This window comes from Chiloscyllium punctatum, chromosome 7 (assembly GCF_047496795.1).
Source record: "Chiloscyllium punctatum isolate Juve2018m chromosome 7, sChiPun1.3, whole genome shotgun sequence".
NCBI lineage: Eukaryota > Metazoa > Chordata > Chondrichthyes > Orectolobiformes > Hemiscylliidae > Chiloscyllium > Chiloscyllium punctatum.
In genome coordinates this window covers 135,779,992-135,797,249 of record NC_092745.1, presented here as the reverse complement: position 1 = coordinate 135,797,249, position 17,258 = coordinate 135,779,992, and the positions used below count along the sequence as shown (strand labels likewise).

Below are 17,258 nucleotides of genomic sequence, written 5' to 3'. Positions count from 1 at the left end.
TGTCCCTCAGCACTGACCCTCCAACAGTGTGGCACTGTCCCTCAGCACTGACCCTCCGACAGTGCAGCACTGTCCCTCCGCACTGACCCTCCGACAGTGCGGCACTGTCCCTCCGCACTGACCCTCCGACAGTGCGGCACTGTCCCTCAGCACTGACCCTCCGACAGTGCAGCACTGTCCCTCCGCACTGACCCTCCGACAGTGCGGCACTGTCCCTCAGCACTGACCCTCCGACAGTGCGGCACTGTCCCTCAGCACTGACCCTCGGACAGAGCAGCACTGTCCCTCAGCACTGACCCTCCAACAATGTGGCACTGTCCCTCAGCACTGACCCTCCAACAGTGTGGCACTGTCCCTCCGACAGTGCGGCACTCCCTCAGTACTGACTCTCTGACAGTGCGGCACTCCCTCAACACTGACCCTCTGACAGTGCGGCACTGTCCCTCAACACTGACCCTCTGACAGTGTGGCACTGTCCCTCAGCACTGACCCTCTGACATTGCGGCACTCCCTCAACACTGACCCTCTGACATTGCGGCACTCCCTCAGCACTGACCCTCTGAGAGTATGGCACTGTCCCTCAACACTGGCCCTCTGACAATGTGGCACTCCCTCAGCCCTGACCCACTGACAGTGCAGCACTCCCTCAGCACTGACCCTCTGACAGTGCGGCACTCCCTCAGCACTGACCCACTGACAGTGCAGCACTTCCTCAGCACTGATCCACTGACAGTGCGGCACTCCCTCAGCACTGACCCTCTGACAGCGAGAATCTTTCAGCACAGGGGTAATGTTGATTGCCTGGATGTGATTATAGAAGTTGATCAGATGATACGACCAATCTCCTGTCTGTGGCATAAGCTGTTGGTCAGATAAGGTTGAAAAGGTCATTTAGTGCTGTTTTTTGTGTAGGAGTTGTATCTATTTCCTGTGGGAATGAATTCCAATGGGGGCTGCGGTGGGGTGGGGTGGGGGCGGAGTTGGAGACAGAGTGTCTGCTCTCTGTCCTCTCTCTCCCTCTGCTCTCGAAGCTTCACTGGCCTGAACGGTACTGACTGCTGTGGGGTGGGGAACCTTGTCTGGCTAATTGTCTTTGAACTGTGAGCACATTGACTGAGAAAGTGTGTTCACTCTGCAGACAGTGCAACAAGATCTGTTTGATGAGGAGAGATACACAGTGGCAACACGTCTACATAGGTCCAGGCAGTTGTGTGAGAACTACCTCAAATGTACATGATTTTTCAGTTGGAACAGAGATTCAAACAGTGAGGATTCAATGTAAATTCTGTTTTATTGGATTCCTCCGACATCTGATACAATTTGAGGCTCAGCTTTATTCCACATTGATCTCAGACTCACCCAATTAGAGTGTCCTTTGTCAAATGAAAACCGAAAGAACTGCGGATGATGTCAATCAGAGACAAAGATAGAAGTTGCTGGAAAATCTCAGCAGGTCTGACAGCATCTGTGGAGAGAAATCAGAGTTAATGTGTGGAGTTAAGTGACCTGCCCTCAAAACTCTGAGGAAGGGTCACTCAACTTTCTCTCCACAGTTGCTGCCTGACTAGCTGAGCTTTTCCAGCAATTTCAGTTTTGCTCTGTGATCAACATACTGAAGATTAAACGTTTTCAGACGCTGAGTGTTCGCGTGAAGAGTTTTTTCTGGGGGACTCTGACTGGGAAGACTGAGCCTGATGATGTGCTGGAGATTTGGGGGACACAGCCCACTGTTGCCCTTTGAGTCTTCAGCTTCTCTGCACTCGGTGACACAGGGCCCATTGGAAAATAAACATTGTTTTCGGACTCACCCCCTTCCCCCCAGACTGCAGCGAGATTCCACCACTTTGATCTATCTCAGTAAACCCTGACCCTTTTCATTTGTCGCAGAGTGTGGTGCTGGAAAAGCACAGCTGATCAGGCAACATCTGAGGAGCAGGGGAGTCAATGTTTCAGACATAAGCCCTTCATCAGGAATCCTTTTCATTTGTCATCAGAGATAACCTGGTCTAACTCCTCTCAGGAACAATTCTCCAGAATGACACCTTTGTGTTGTTGTGTGCTGATTCTTGTGCTGGGTAAGTCTATATTTTCTTTTGTCCCTTAAAGAGCAAGCTTGGTCTGGATTCGCAATCATTGCGTTAGTTGGTGCCAAGAAATATCTATGTGACCTAAAGTTGTCATGGAGATCAGCAACTAAAAAAACCAAGTGTGAACAGGAAACTAACCGCACTGGGATTGGATCAGCCACTAATATTTGTCCAGCTGTTTTCATTCACAAAGATAATGATTATAATTTCATTCATAATGATATAGAAGATGGTATTAGTAATAACATTAGCAAATTTACTGATGACACAAAGCTGGGTGGCAGGGTGAAATGTGAGGAGGATATTAGGAGATTACAGGGTGACCTGGACAGGCTAGGTGAGTGGTCAGATTCATGGCAGATGCAGTTTAATGTGGATAAATGTGTGGTTATCCACTTTGGTGGCAAGAACAGGAAGGCAGATTACTACCTAAATGGAGTCAAGTTAGGTAAAGGGGCAGTACAACGAGATCTAGGTGTTCTTGTACACCAGTCAATGAAGGTAAGCATGCAGGCACAGCAGGTCGTGAAGAAAGCTCATAGCATGCTGGCCTTCATAACAAGAGGGATTGAGTGTAGAAGCAAAGAGGTTCTTCTGCAGCTATACAGGGCCCTGGTGAGACCCCACCTGGAATATTATGTGCAGTTTTGCTCTCCAAATTTGAGGAAAGACATTCTGGCTATTGAGGGAGTGCAGCCTAGATTCACGAGGTCAATTCCCGGAATGGCGGGACTATCTTATGCTGAAATATTGGAGCGACTGGGCTTGTATACCCTTGAGTTTAGAAGGCTGAGAGGGGATCTGATTGAGACGTATAAGATTATTAAAGGAGTGGACACTCTGGAGGCAGGAAGCATGTTTCCGCTGATGGGGGAGTACCGAACCAGAGGACACAGCTTAAAAATAAGGGGTAGGCCATTTAGGACAGAGATGAGGAGAAACTTCTTCACCCAGAGAGTGGTGGCTGTGTGGAATGCTCTGCCCCAGAGGGCAGTGGAGTCCAAGTCTCCGGATACTTTCAAGAAAGAGTTGGATAGAGCTCTCAAGGATAGTGGAATCAAGGGTTATGGAGATAAGACAGGAACAGGATACTGATTGAGGATGATCAGCCATGATCATAATGAATGGTGGTGCTGGCTCAAAGGGTTGAACGGCCTACTCCTGCACCTATTGTCTATTGTCTATAAAATTTCTCTCAGTACTCTAGATGTGGTCTCCCCAGCACCTTGTACAGTTGCAGTAAGCCTTCCCTATCCTTATACTTCAACCCCTTTGAAATAAGGGCCAATATTCCATTAGCCTCCTGATCCCCTGCTGTCCATGTTTGTGCACAAGTTCCCCCAAGTCCTTTTGTGTTGCAGTTTTCTGCAATGTCTCTCCATTTAAGTAATATTCTATTCTTTTGGTCTCCTTTCCAAAATGAACAACTTCACATTTTGCCACATGATACTCTATTTGCCAATTTACTTAACCTATCGTTATCTTCCTGGAAACGGTTTGTGTCACTGTCGCAAATTGTGTTTCACCTATTTTTGTGTCATCTGCAAATGTAGCTACAGTCAAATCACTTCCTTCCTCCCAGTCATCAATATATATTACTAACAGCTGTGGTCCCAGCATTGATCTCTGTGAGTTCTGATGTTAGACTTAATCTTTTGTGAGATATATTGTCGAACATTTCCAATTACAACACATCTTCTAGTTCCCCTCTATCCATTCTGGTTAAGACTTCCTCGAAAAACTCAAACAAGTCAGGAACAATTTCCCTTTCCTGACGCTGAGCTGACTCTGCTTGATTGGATTATGATTTTCCAAATGTTCTGGTATTACTTTCTAAATAATTGATTACAATACTTTTCCATCAATAAATGTTTGGCTAATCTGTCTAGAGTTACCCACTTTTTTACCTCCTGCTCTTTTTGAAAAGAGGTGTCACATTAACAGTTTTCTTATCCTCCGATACTTCTTTCGAATCTAACAATTTGTGAAAAATGAGCACCAATGCACCCACTCTCTCTGTAGCAATTTCTTTTCGAAGATGCAAGCCATTGGGGCCCTGAGACTTATCTGCCTTTAGCCTCATTATTTCGTCTCATACTTCCCTGCTAGTGCTGCTGATGGGACTTACATTCTGCCCAGTATTCTTTAGTAATACTGGGATGCTCAAAGTGCCGACCACCAGAAAGACTGATACAAAATATCTGTTTCACTCCTCTGCCATTTCCTTGATCCCAAAGCCATCTCCACAGATTCATCATCTTTTCATATATTCACTTTGACCTCCCTCTTCCTCTTATACATATAAAGAAGCTTTCATTGTCAGTTTTTATATTCCTCACTAATCTCTGTAGTGTTTAATATGCTGTGTCTTTATTGGGATATATTTTTGCTGAAAGTCTTTTTTTTATTTCAAAAATATACTTTATTCATAAAATTATTTTGATATCTATATAATTGGTGCTGCCATACATACGTATACAAAGAACAAAGAAGAACGAAGAAAATTTACAGCCCAGGAACAGGCCCTTCGGCCCTCCAAGCCTGAGTCAATCCAAATCTACTGTTTAAACCTGTGACACAATTCCTAAGCATCTGTATCCCTCTGCTCCCCATCTACTCATGTATCTGTCCAGATGTATCTTAAATGAATCTACCGTGCCTGCCTCTACCACCTCTGCTGGCAACGTGTTCCAAACGCCCACCACCCTCTGTGTGAAGTACTTGCCACGTGTATCCTCCTTAAACCTTCCACCTCTCACCTTGAAAGTGTGACCTCTCGTTATTGAATCCTTCACCCTGGGAAAAAGCTTGTCTCTATCCACCCTGTCTATACCCTTCATGATTTTGTAAACCTCAATCAGGTCCCCCCTCAATCTCCTTTTTTCTAGTGAAAATAAACTAACCTACTCAACCTCTCTTCATAGCTAACACCTTCCATACCAGACAACATCCTCGTAAACCTTCTCTGCACCCTCTCCAAAGCGTCCACATCCTTTTGGTAATGTGGCGACCAGAACTGTACACAGTATTCCAAATGCGGCTGAACCAACATCCTGTACAATTTTAACATGACTTGCCAGTTCTGATACTCAATACCCCGTCCAATGAAGGCAAGCATACCATATACCTTCTTGACCACTCTATCCACCTGTGCAGCAACCTTCAGGGTACAATGGACCTGAACTCCCAGATCTCTCTGCCCATCAACTTATCCCAAGGCTTTTCCATTTACTGTATAATTTGCTCTAGAATTAGTCTTCCCAAAATGCATCACCTCACATTTGCCGGGATTGAACTCCATCTGCCACTTCTCCGCCCAACTCTCCAGTCTATCTATATTCTCCTGTATTCTCTAACAGTCCCTTCTGCTTTCTGCTACTCCAACAATCTTCATGTTATCTGCAAACTTGCTGATCATACCAACAGTGCCCTCTTCCAGATCATTTATGTATATCACAAACAACAGTGGCCCCAGCACTGACCCCTGTGGAATACCACTGGGCACCTTTCTCCATTTTGAGAAACTCCCTTCATCTACTATTCTCTGTCTCCTGTTGCTCAGACAGTTCTTTATCCACCGAGCTAGAACACCCTGCACACCATGTGACTTCACTTTCTCCATTAGTGTACCATGGGGAACCTTATCAAACGCCTTACTAAAGTCCATGTATATGACACCAACAGCCCTTCCTTCATCTATCAACTTGGTCACTTCCTCGAAGAACTCTATTAAGTTGGTAAGGCACGATCTCTCCCGCACAAAACCATGTTGCCTATCACTGATAAGCTCATTCCTTTCCAAATATAAATAGATTCTATGCCTCAGTACCTTCTCCAGCAACTTCCCCACCACTGAATCCAGTCTCACTGGTTTGTAGTTACCTGGAATATCCCGATTACTCTTCTCGTACAGAGGGACAACATGAGGAACTTCCAGTCCTCCGGCACCTCACCTGTATTTAAGGATGCCACAAAGATATCTGTCAGGGCCCCAGTTATTTCCTTTCTCATCTACCTCAGCAACCTGGGACAGATCCCATCTGGTCCTGGGGATTTGCCCACCTTGATAATCTCTAGCCTACCCAACATGTTCCATTTCTTTACAGAAAGAGATGGGAATTAATCATTCGTAAGTACACATCTGTACATTGACCATCCAGATATTGTGCTGAGGCGTCAACGGAGTCCAATGACTGCGTGGCCCCCCCTGTTCATCTTCGGCAGGCAGACCTTACACGGTGGTCTTTCCCCACCGCGCCTTGGCGGCAACTGCCCCAAGCTTCAGCGCGTCCCTCAACACGTAGTCCTGGACCTTGGAATGTGCCAGTCTGTAACACTCAGTCGGGGTCAACTCCTTCAGCTGGAAGATCAACAGGTTTCGGACCGCCCAAAGAGCGTCTTTCACCGAGTTGATGATCCTCCAGGCACAGTTGATGATCGTCTCGGTGTGCGTCCCAGGGAACAGGCCATAGAACACAGAGTCCCGTGTCACGTAGCTGCTTGGGACGAACCTCGACAAGCACCACTGCATTCCTCTCCAGACTTCCTCTGCAGAGGCACATTCCAGAAGGAGGTGTGTGACAGTCTCCTCCCCCCGCAGCCGCTTCGAGGGCAGCGTGCGGTGCGGCAGAGAGTCCGGGCGTGCATAAAGGATCTCACAGGCAGAGCCCTTCTCACCACCAGCCAAGTCATGTCTTGGTGCTTGTTGGAAAGTTCTGGCGATGAGGCATTCTGCCTAATGACTTTGATAGTCTGCTCAGGGAACTGCTCGACAGGATCCGCCCTCTCCTTTTCCCGAAGGGTCTCAAGGACACTACGTGCTGACCACTTCCTGTTGGACTTGTGGTCAAAGGTGTTTTTCCTCATAAATTTCTCCACGAAGGACAGGTGATACAGAACGGTCCAACTACTCGGAGCGTTCCGCGGCAGCGAGGCCAGTCCCATCCTTCGCAACACCGAGGACAGGTAGAACCTCAGTACGTAGTGACACTTGGTGTTTGCGTACCGGGGATCCACGCACAGCTTGATGCAGCCACACACAAAGGTGGCCTTCAGGGTGAGGGTGGCATTGGGTGTGTTTTTTCCCCCGATGCCCAGATCTTTATACATCAAGTCCCTTCGGACCCAGTCCATCTTTGACCTCCATATAAAATGGAAGATGGCCCGGGTGACTGCAGCAGCACAAGTTCTGGGAATAGGCCAGACCTGTGCCATGTATAACAGCAATGACAGTGCCTCACACCTGATGACCAGGTTTTTTCCCGCGATGGAGAGCGACCGTAGCTTCCATCTGCCCAGTCTCTGCCTCACTTTGCTGATACGCTCCTCCCAAGATTTGGCGCACACCCCAGCCCCCCAGAACCAAATACCCGTCAGGTGGTCAGTCCTGACGGTGAAGGGGATCGAGGATTGGTCGGCCCAGTTCCTGAAAAGCATGGCCTCGCTCTTGCCTCGGTTTATCTTGGCCCCCAAGGCCCGTTCAAACTGGTCACATATGCACATGAGTCTGCGCACGGACAGCGGATCCGAGCAGACAACGGCGACGTCATCCATGTACAGGGAGGCCTTAACTTGTAGGCCCCCGCTGCCAGGAATAGTCACCCCTCTCAGGCTCGCATCCTTCCTGATGGACTCGGCAAATGGTTCTATGCAGCACACAAACAAGACAGGAGAGAGAAGGCAGCCCTGCCTGACTCCAGATCTGACTGGGAAGCAACATTCCCTAGGACCTTACCATTAAGTGCATAAGTCTTCTAAGATGTGCTTTCCCAGAATGCAACACCTTGCATTTATCTGAATTAATCTCTATCTGCCACTCCTCAGCCCATTGGCCCATCTAGTCCAGATCCTGTTGTAATCTGAGGTAACCCTCTTCGCTGTCCACTACACCTCCAATTTTGGTGTCATCTGCAAACTTACTAACTGTACCTCTTACGCTCACATCCAAATAATTTATGTAAATGACAAAAAGTAGAGGGCCTTGTGGCACTCCACTGGTCACAGGCCTCCAGTCTGAAAAACACGGTGGCACAGTGGTTAGCACTGCTGCCTCACAGCGCCTGAGACCCGGGTTCAATTCCCGCCTCAGGCGACTCTCTGTGTGGAGTTTGCACATTCTCCCCGTGTCTGCGTGGGTTTCCTCCGGGTGCTCCGGTTTCCTCCCACAGTCCAAAGATGTGCAGGTCAGGTGAATTGGCCATGCTAAATTGCCCGTAGTGTTAGGTAAGGGGTAAATGTAGGGGTATGGGTGTGTTGCGCTTCGGCGGGTCGGTGTGGACTTGTTGGGCCGAAGGGCCTGTTTCCACGCTGTAATCTAATCTAATCTAACAACCCTCCACCACCACCCTCTGTCTTCTACCTTGGAGCCAGTTCTGTATCCAAATGGCTAGTTCTCCCTGTATTCCATGAGATCTAACCTTGTGTAGCATGAAATTGGCTACGCGATGTGTTTTCTACAATGGCCTTCCTGGCCAACGTTAAAGCCAACATCCTGTTTCTGCAGAAGTGTGGGATACCGCACCTCAGCAGCTACAGGAGATGGTCGAGCTTGAAGCCCATGGGCCGTCAGTTTGGTCGGGGGGCAACGATAGCCGCGCCTCCAGCCTGGATATCCTGTTGCGAGGAGGCAACTTCACCATCTCCGAGGTTGAGGAGGTGGTGGGCGGGTGCCTCCTTGTCAATGACGTCATGTACAGGAATGGTCCCCTGAGACTGATTAATGTGTACGCCCCAGTGGGTAAGAGTGAATAGTTGGCCGTCCTGCAGCGGCTTCCACTGCTGCTGGCTACGTCCAGGCCGGTCATTCTGGCCGGAGACTTCAACTGTATCATTGATGCAGATGGACGATCTGGCGGGGGAAACAGTAAACTGGACGCCACGCCCAGAGCCCTGATGGAAACGGTCAAAGACGCCAAGCTGCACGACGTCTTCAGCACCCCTGCAGACTGAGCACAGCGTAGATACACCTGGTCACGGGCAAACGGGTCTATCTGCTCAAGGATAGATTACCTGTTTGTGTCCCGAATGCTCTCGGTCAGATCCACCGATGTTCTTCTCTGACCACTGCCTCCTGCTGGCCGACTGTCACCTACAGGACGAGCAGCAGGCTGGTAAGGGAACGTGGAAACTGAACACAAAGCTGTTGACCCCAGGAAACATTGAGGAGCGCGAGAGGGACTATGCTGGTTGGAGAACCGTGAAGCCCCTCTTTGAGTCCCCAGCGGACTGGTGGGTAACAGTAAAAGGGAACATCAAAAGATTCTTCATCCTCAAAGGTGTTCAGGAGGTGAGAAAGGGGCAGGGAAAACTGTCCCAGCTCCAGGAAAGTATGCAGAATCTGCTCCTGCTGCAGATGATGGGGGTCGATGTCACGGAGGACCTCCAGGAGGTGAAGGGCCAGCAAGCCTCACTCTTTGCCTTGGAGGCCTCCAGGATAATCATCCGGTCCAGGGTCTGCTCGGTGGAGCAGGACGAGACGTGCTTACGTTTCTTCTTCCAGAAAGTACACAAAGAGAGCTCCGTGCTCAGCAGCCTGAAGAAAGAAGATGGCTCGATAACGTCATCTCAGGCTGACATCATGAGGATCAACAAATCCTTCTATGCCAATCTGTATGACTCAAAGCCAACCGACAGCGCGGCCTCCCAGTCGTTCCTGTCCTCTATCACAGAGGTCTTAGACAACAGAACACGCGAGAGACTGGACCAGCCGCTATCTCTGGACGAGCTGACCAAGGCCCTTGAGTCCTTCGAAAAGAATAAAACTCCCGGATGTGATGGCTTACCGGTCGAGATCTGTTCTGTGCTGTGGGACTTGATCGGCCAGGACCTGCTGGAGGTGTATGTCAGTATGCTTCGGGCAGGTACCATGAGTGAATCCATGAGGAAAGGCATCATCACCCTTGTCTACCAGCGGAAGGGGGAAGAGGGAGGAACTCAGAAACTGGAGACCGATCTCACTATTGAATGCGGATTACAAACCGGGTCAGGTCTGCTCTGGGGTCGGTGATCCACCCGGACCAAACCTGTACTGTACCGGGCAGGAAGATCGCTGAGAGTCTCGCACTCCTCATGGATACGATCGCCGACGTGAAGGACAGAGGGTTGGACACCTGCCTGATCAGCCTGGACCAGGAGAAAGCCTTTGACAGGATATCACACAGGTATATGAGAGATGTTCTCTCCAAAATGGGCTTTGGGGAGGGAATCTGCAATTGGATCAGACTGCTCTACACCAACATTGTCAGTGCAGTCTCAATCAATGGGTGGGAATCAGATAACTTCCCAGTCAGATCTGGAGTCAGGCAGGGCTGCCCTCTCTCACCCGCCTTGTTTGTGTGTTGCATAGAGCCATTTGCCGAATCCATCAGGAAGGATGCGAGCCTGAGAGGGGTGACTATTCCTGGCAGCGGGGGCCTGCAGGTTAAGGCCTCCCTGTACATGGATGACGTCACCGTTTTTTGCTCGGATCCACTGTTCATGCACAGACTCATGTGCATATGTGACCAGTTCGAACGGGCCTCGGGGGGCCAAAGTAAACTGAGGCAAGAGCGAGGCCATGCTCTTCAGGAACCAATCCTCAATCCCTTTCACCGTCAGGACCGACCACCTGAAGGTGCTGGGTATTTGGTTCGGGCGGGCTGGGGCGTGCGCCAAGTCTTGGGAGGACAGTATCAGCAAAGTGAGGCAGAAACTGGGCAGATGGAAGCTACGGTCGCTCTCCATCGCGGGAAAAAAACCTGGTCATCAGGTGTGAGGCACTGTCATTGCTGTTATACATGGCACAGGTCTGACCTATTCCCAGAACCTGTGCTGCTGCAGTCACCCGGGCCATCTTCCATTTTATATGGAGATCAAAGATGGACTGGGTCCGAAGGGACTCGATGTATAAAGATCTGGCCAACGGGGGAAAAAACACACCCAATGCCACCCTCACCCTGATGGCCACCTTTGTGTGTGGCTGCATCAAGCTGTGCGTGGATCCCCGGTACGCAAACACCAAGTGTCACTACGTACTGAGGTTCTACCTGTCCCCGGTGTTGCGATGGATGGGCATGGCCTCGCTGCCGCGGAACGCTCCGAGTAGTTGGACCGTTCCGTATCACCTGTCCTTTGTGGAGAAATTTATGAGGAAAAACACCTTTGACCGCAAGTCCATCAGGAAGTGGTCAGCACGTAGTGTCCTTGAGACCCTTCGGGAAAAGGAGAGGGCGGATCCTGTCGAGCGGTTCCCTGAGCAGACTGTCAAAGCCATTTGGCAGAATGCCTCATCGCCAGAACTTTCCAACAAGCACCAAGACGTGGCTTGGCTGGTGGTGAGAAGGGCTCTGCCTGTGAGATCCTTAATGCACGCCTGGACTCTCAGCCGCACCGCACGCTGCCCTCGAAGTGGCTGTGGGGGGGGGACGAGACTGTCACACACCTCCTTCTGGAATGTGCCTCTGCAGAAGAAGTCTGGAGAGGAATGCAGTGGTGTTTGCCGAGGTTTGTCCCGAGCAGCGCAGGACTCCGTGCTCTACGGTCTGTTCCCTGGGACGCACACCGAGACGAACATCAACTGGGCCTGGAGGATCATCAACTTGGTGAAGGTCGCCTGCCTAAGAAGGACAGGGGGTCCACCCAGTCATTTGGGCTCCGTTGACGCCTCAGCAGAAGAGCTGGAGAGTAAATGTACAGATGTGTATATAGGAAAAATAAACTTCGATGTCTGTATGTAAAGCAATGTAATATGTGCACAAGAATGGCATGACCAATTGTATAAAGATCCAAATAATTTTATGAATAAAGTTTGTTTTTGAAATTAAAAAAAAGTATACCACCTGAGACGTGATTCAGTCCCAGACCTGTCTGTCATTTTTTTATTAATAGTATTTCTCCAACAGCTTTCCCAACTGTCCTGACCTCCAAAAGATCAAATTACCTTGAATGTTATGTTCCCAGTATTGATCTCCTTGTAAGTATGTACCTGGAATAGCACAATACAACATACACATGTTCTGTGTCATGCTTTTATCTTCTGGTAACAATTAATCCCATCATGAACATGCAATCCTACCTTCCTCTTTACCTTTGATTTTATAATTTTCCATGCAACTGAACACACACCACCCCACACTATTTAATTTAAATCTTTACCTACAGTCCTGGTCATGTGATTCACCATCTCCTTCAGCTATTAATCAGTTTTTAAATCAGTTTGTTTTGTTTTAAAAAAACAGTTTTAATGAATGAAATCTTATGCATCAGTTTTCTTTCCATTGGCTTCATAACCTTTACCCAGACACCAGTTTCTATACGGATCCTAACTTCAGCTCCAGCAACATTTCCCAACTGTTCATGTCCTTGAGAAGGTGGGGGGTGAGCTGCCCTCTGAAACTGCTGCAGTCCATCTGCTGTGGGTTGTCATTAAGGAGGGAATTCCCAGATTTTGACCCAGCAACACTGAAGGAATGGAGATATATTTCCAAGTCAGGGGGGTGGGTGGCTTGGAGGGGAACTTGCAGGGGGAGGTGTTCCTAAGTATCTACTGAACTTGTCTTTCTAAATGGAAGAGGTGGTGGGTTTGGAAGGTGCTGTTTGTTGAGATTTGAAAGCTGGTTCTGATTGTGAGAGGGTGCCAACTTGTTAACACAGATCATGTTCTTCAGAAATACTTCACCTAACTCCACACTGTTACACCAGCCAATAATATAACAGTGAAAACTGAGTCAATGGTCATTAATGGCTGCAACTTTTACATTCTGAATATTCTGGGGAGTAACAATGAAAGGAAGAGTGTGTTCCTGTTCCCTTGTCAAGACATCAAACATCAATCTTCTCAGATGAACTTCAGCAGAAATCAGATTGAAAACTTTAACTGAAAGCCAGACCTTCAGTCAATGGTTGAAATGACTCCTCTGAAGTCATCCTTTCATGTGTAAAACGTAAACCTTTCCCTATCACTGAGCTGAGAGTTCTACACCAATATCCTCCTGTCAGTTCACTCTGTGAGACTGAAATGACAGCATCACTTCTGAGAGTTTTTACAATCAATGTAGTGGATGACTTCATTAAAGATCACCCCAGTCCAACACCGGCATCTCCCAATCCAGAAGATAACTTCAGCATTCACTGGGAAAAAAAAACCTGCAGATGCTGCAAATCCCAAATGAAATGAGAGAATGCAGGAAGCACTCAATAGCTCAGGGCATTTAATGCAGAGAGAAACAGGGAGCCAGCAGAAAAAGTCATGCAGCAGCAATCAATCAATGCTCTGTCATGACTGACCCTCTGACAGTGTGGCACTCCCTCTATCACACTCTCAGAGAGTCAGTACTGAGGGAAGCCACACTGTCGGATGGTCAATAAAAGGGACAGACAGTAATGGTGGAATGAAAAAATAAATCGTATGTCAGTCCTGGGGAACCTTAATCCTGCTATGTCCAGTAATTAATCAGACCTGATTAAGTGGAATTGTGTTAAATAATCTCCAATTATTGCCTCATTATTGTCTCGTGCTGAAACATTAAGAACAGCTTCAGCTGAGGTATTTTGTGTGAATACAAATCACTCTGATCTACACGGGCAGAATGCTAATCGAAATCAACTTTCCATTAAACACCATCCCTGTGTCTTCAGTGTATTTTACTGACATCCCATAATGATCTTGATCTCACTGTGTCTGAGCTCATATCCAGTCTCTATGAAGCCCACCATGGGTGAACAGTTCTGAAGGTTTCAGTCTGGAAGGTAGAGCTGGATTTTTGAGCATGAGCGATGGAATAGAGTTGTCAATTCATACAGCGCAGAAAAGGCCCTTCAGCCCATTGACTCTGCACTGATATAACTACCACTAAAGATGCACTAATCCCAATTTCCAGCACTTATCTCATATCTCTGAATGTTATGATATTTGAAGTGCTCGTCCAAATATTTTTTAAAGGTTGTAATGTTTCCAGCCTCCGATACCTTCCCAGGCAGTGCATTCCAGATTCCCAGCACCCACCGAGTGGAGAAGATTTTTCCCAAATCCCCTCGGAATCTCCTGCCCCTTACCCTAAAACTTCATCCCCTCGTGATTGACCCCTCAACCGAGGGGAGCAGCTGCTCTCTATTCACCCTGTCCCTACCCCATCATAATCCTAAATATCTCAATCATGGCCCCCCTCAATCTTCTGTGTCTATCTAGCTGCTCCTTATAGCTCAGTCTCTCAATCCCAGCCAACATCCTGATGAACCTCCTCTGTACTCCCTCTAGTGCTGTCACATCCTTCCTGTAGTGAGGTGACCAGAACTGCGCACACAACTCCAGCTTCGGCCTGACCAACGCTTTGTATGTCTCAACATTTCCACCTTGCTCTTACACTCTGTCATAACTGATGAAAGCAAGTGTTCCATACACGCTTTCTTCCTAACGATCCTATTCACATGCCCTGGTTACTTCAGGGACCTGTGAATAATTACCCATGATCCCTGTGTTCCTCTGAGCTACCCAGTGTCCTGCCGTTCATTAAATACTCTCTCATCGTGTTTCTTCTTCCAAAGTGCATCACCTCACATTTATCAGGGTTAAATACTATCTGCCACTGATCTGCCCAGCTACCAACCCATCTATATCTTCCTGTAACCTACAAACATCATCTTCTCTATTAACCCTTCCACCAACCTTGGTATAATCCTCAAACTTGCTTAGCATTCCCCCAATGTTTTCATCTCCAGTACAACCTCAATTATCCGAACGAGATGGGCGGGCAGTATTTTGTTCAGATAACTGATTGTTCAGATAACTGATCTGATCGTAAACAAAGGAAGCATTTATGGGACCTTCTCTAATAGCTAATAGCATGCTGGCCTTCATAACAAGAGGGATTGAGTATAGAAGCAAAGAGGTGCTTCTGCAGCTGTACAGGGCCCTGGTGAGACCACACCTGGAGTACTGTGTGCAGTTCTGGTCTCCAAATTTGAGGAAAGACATTCTGGCTATTGAGGGAGTGCAGCGTAGGTTCACGAGGTCAATTCCTGGAATGGCAGGATTGCCTTACACGGAAAGACTGAAGCGACTGGGCTTGTATACCCTTGAGTTTAGAAGACTGAGAGGGGATCTGATTGAAACGTATAGGATTATGAAAGGATTGGACACTCTGGCAGGAGGAAACATATTTCCGTTGATGGGGGAGTGCCGAACCAGAGGACACAACTTAAAAATACGGGGTAGACCATTTAGGACAGAGATGAGGAGAAACTACTTCACCCAGAGAGTGGTGGCTGTGTGGAATGCTCTGCCCCAGAAGGCAGTGGAGGCCCAGTCTCTGGATTCTTTTAAGAAAGAATTGGATAGAGCTCTTAAAGATAGTGGAGTCAAGGGTTATGGAGATAAGGCTGGAACAGGATACTGATTAGCAATGATCAGCCATGATCATATTGAATGGCGGTGCAGGCTCGAAGGGCAGAATGGCCTACTCCTGCATCTATTGTCTATTGTCTATTGACCTTGAGATCTTGTTCGGATAATCCGAAATTTGGATAATTGATGTTCGGATAACTAAGGTTGTTTTGTATATCATTTCAGTATATAACAAACAATAAGGGTCCCAGTACTGATCCTTGTGGTGCATCACAGGACACCGGCCTCCAGCCTTCTCCCACTACCCTTTGTTTCTGATCTATCTCACCAACTTTCCCACAATTCCATGGGTTTTAACCTTCTCAGTCAGTCTCCCATGTGGGACCTTGTCAAAAAGTTTGCTAAAATCCCGATGAACAACACCAACTGAACTTCCCTCATCCACACACTTGATCACATTTTCAAAATCTTCTAACAAATCTATTAGGTATGACCTCTCTCTGACAAAGGGGAAAGTGAGGACTGCAGATGCTGGAGACCAGAGTTGAGAAGGGCTTATGCCCGAAACGTCAATTCTCCTGCTCCTCGGATGCTGCCTGGCCTGCTGTGTTTTTCCAGCACCACATTTTTCAACTCTCTCTGACAAAGCCATGCTGACTCTCCCTAATTAACCTATGCCTTTCCAAGTGGGAATTAATTCACTCCTCCAGAGCTTTCTCCAATAGTTTCCCGAACACTGATGCTAAACCCACTGGCCTATAATTTCCTGGCTCATCCCGACCAGCCTTCTTTAAAACGTGGAACCACCTTTGCCATCCTCCAGTCTGCTGGCACTTCCCCTATGGTCAAGAGAGCAATTAAAACTTTGTGTCAGAGTCCCTGTAATATCCTGCCTCATCACCTACAGCAGCCTGGGATGTAATTTAATTGGACCAGGGGATTTGTCCGTTTTTAAGCCCAACAGGGCCTCCAATACCAATGGAGAGCCATTTCCTATCTCAGATTGTGCAGGTTTGCTTCAGGCAGGATAGAGAGAGAGGTCAAAGAGGTGGAGGAGCTGCATTACTGCTCAGAGAGGATATCACAGCGGGGCTGAAGGAGGGCACTCTGGAGGACCCGAGCAGTCAGGCAATATGGGCAGAGCTCAGAAATAGGAAGGGTGCAGTGACAATGTTGGGGCTGTACTACAGGCCTCCCAACAGTGAGCATGAGGTAGAGGTACAAATATGGAAACAGATTATGGAAAGATGGATAAGTAACAGGGTGGTGGTGATGGGAGATTTTAATTTTTCCAACATTGATTGGGATTCACTTTAGTGTTAGAGGATTGGATGGAGCAGAATTTGTAAGGAGCATCCAGGAGGGTTTTCTAGAGCAGTATGTAAATAGTCCAACTCAGTAATGAGCCGTACTGAACCTAGTGTTGGGGAATGAGCCCGGCCAGGTGGGTGAAGTTTCAGTGGGGGATTACTTTGGGAACAGTGATCACAATTCCATAAGTTTTAGAATACTCATGGACAAAGACGAGAGTGTCCTAAAGGAAGAGCTAAACTGGGGGAAGGCCAACTCTATCACAATTTGGCAGGAGCTGGGGAATGTGGATTGGGAGCAGCTGTTTGAGGGAAATCCACAATTGGTATGTGGGAGGCTTTTAAAGAGAGGCTGATTAGAGTTCAGGAGAGATATGTTTCTGTGAAAATGAGGGATAGAAATGGCAAGATTAGGGAACCATGGATGACAGGTGAAATTGTGAGATCAGCTCAGAGGAAAAAGGAAACATACGTAAGGTCTAGGTGATGGAAGACAGACGAATCTTTTGAAGAATATCGGGAATGGAGGACCAATCTGAAACG

At 47.9% G+C, this 17,258-nt stretch overlaps 1 pseudogene; it reads left to right on the top strand.

The window, feature by feature from the left end:
- The first annotated feature begins 1,899 nt into the window (after nucleotides 1-1,899).
- The window catches only part of LOC140480172 (netrin-G1-like), a 167,655-nt pseudogene continuing 152,296 nt past the window's right edge, over nucleotides 1,900-17,258 (top strand).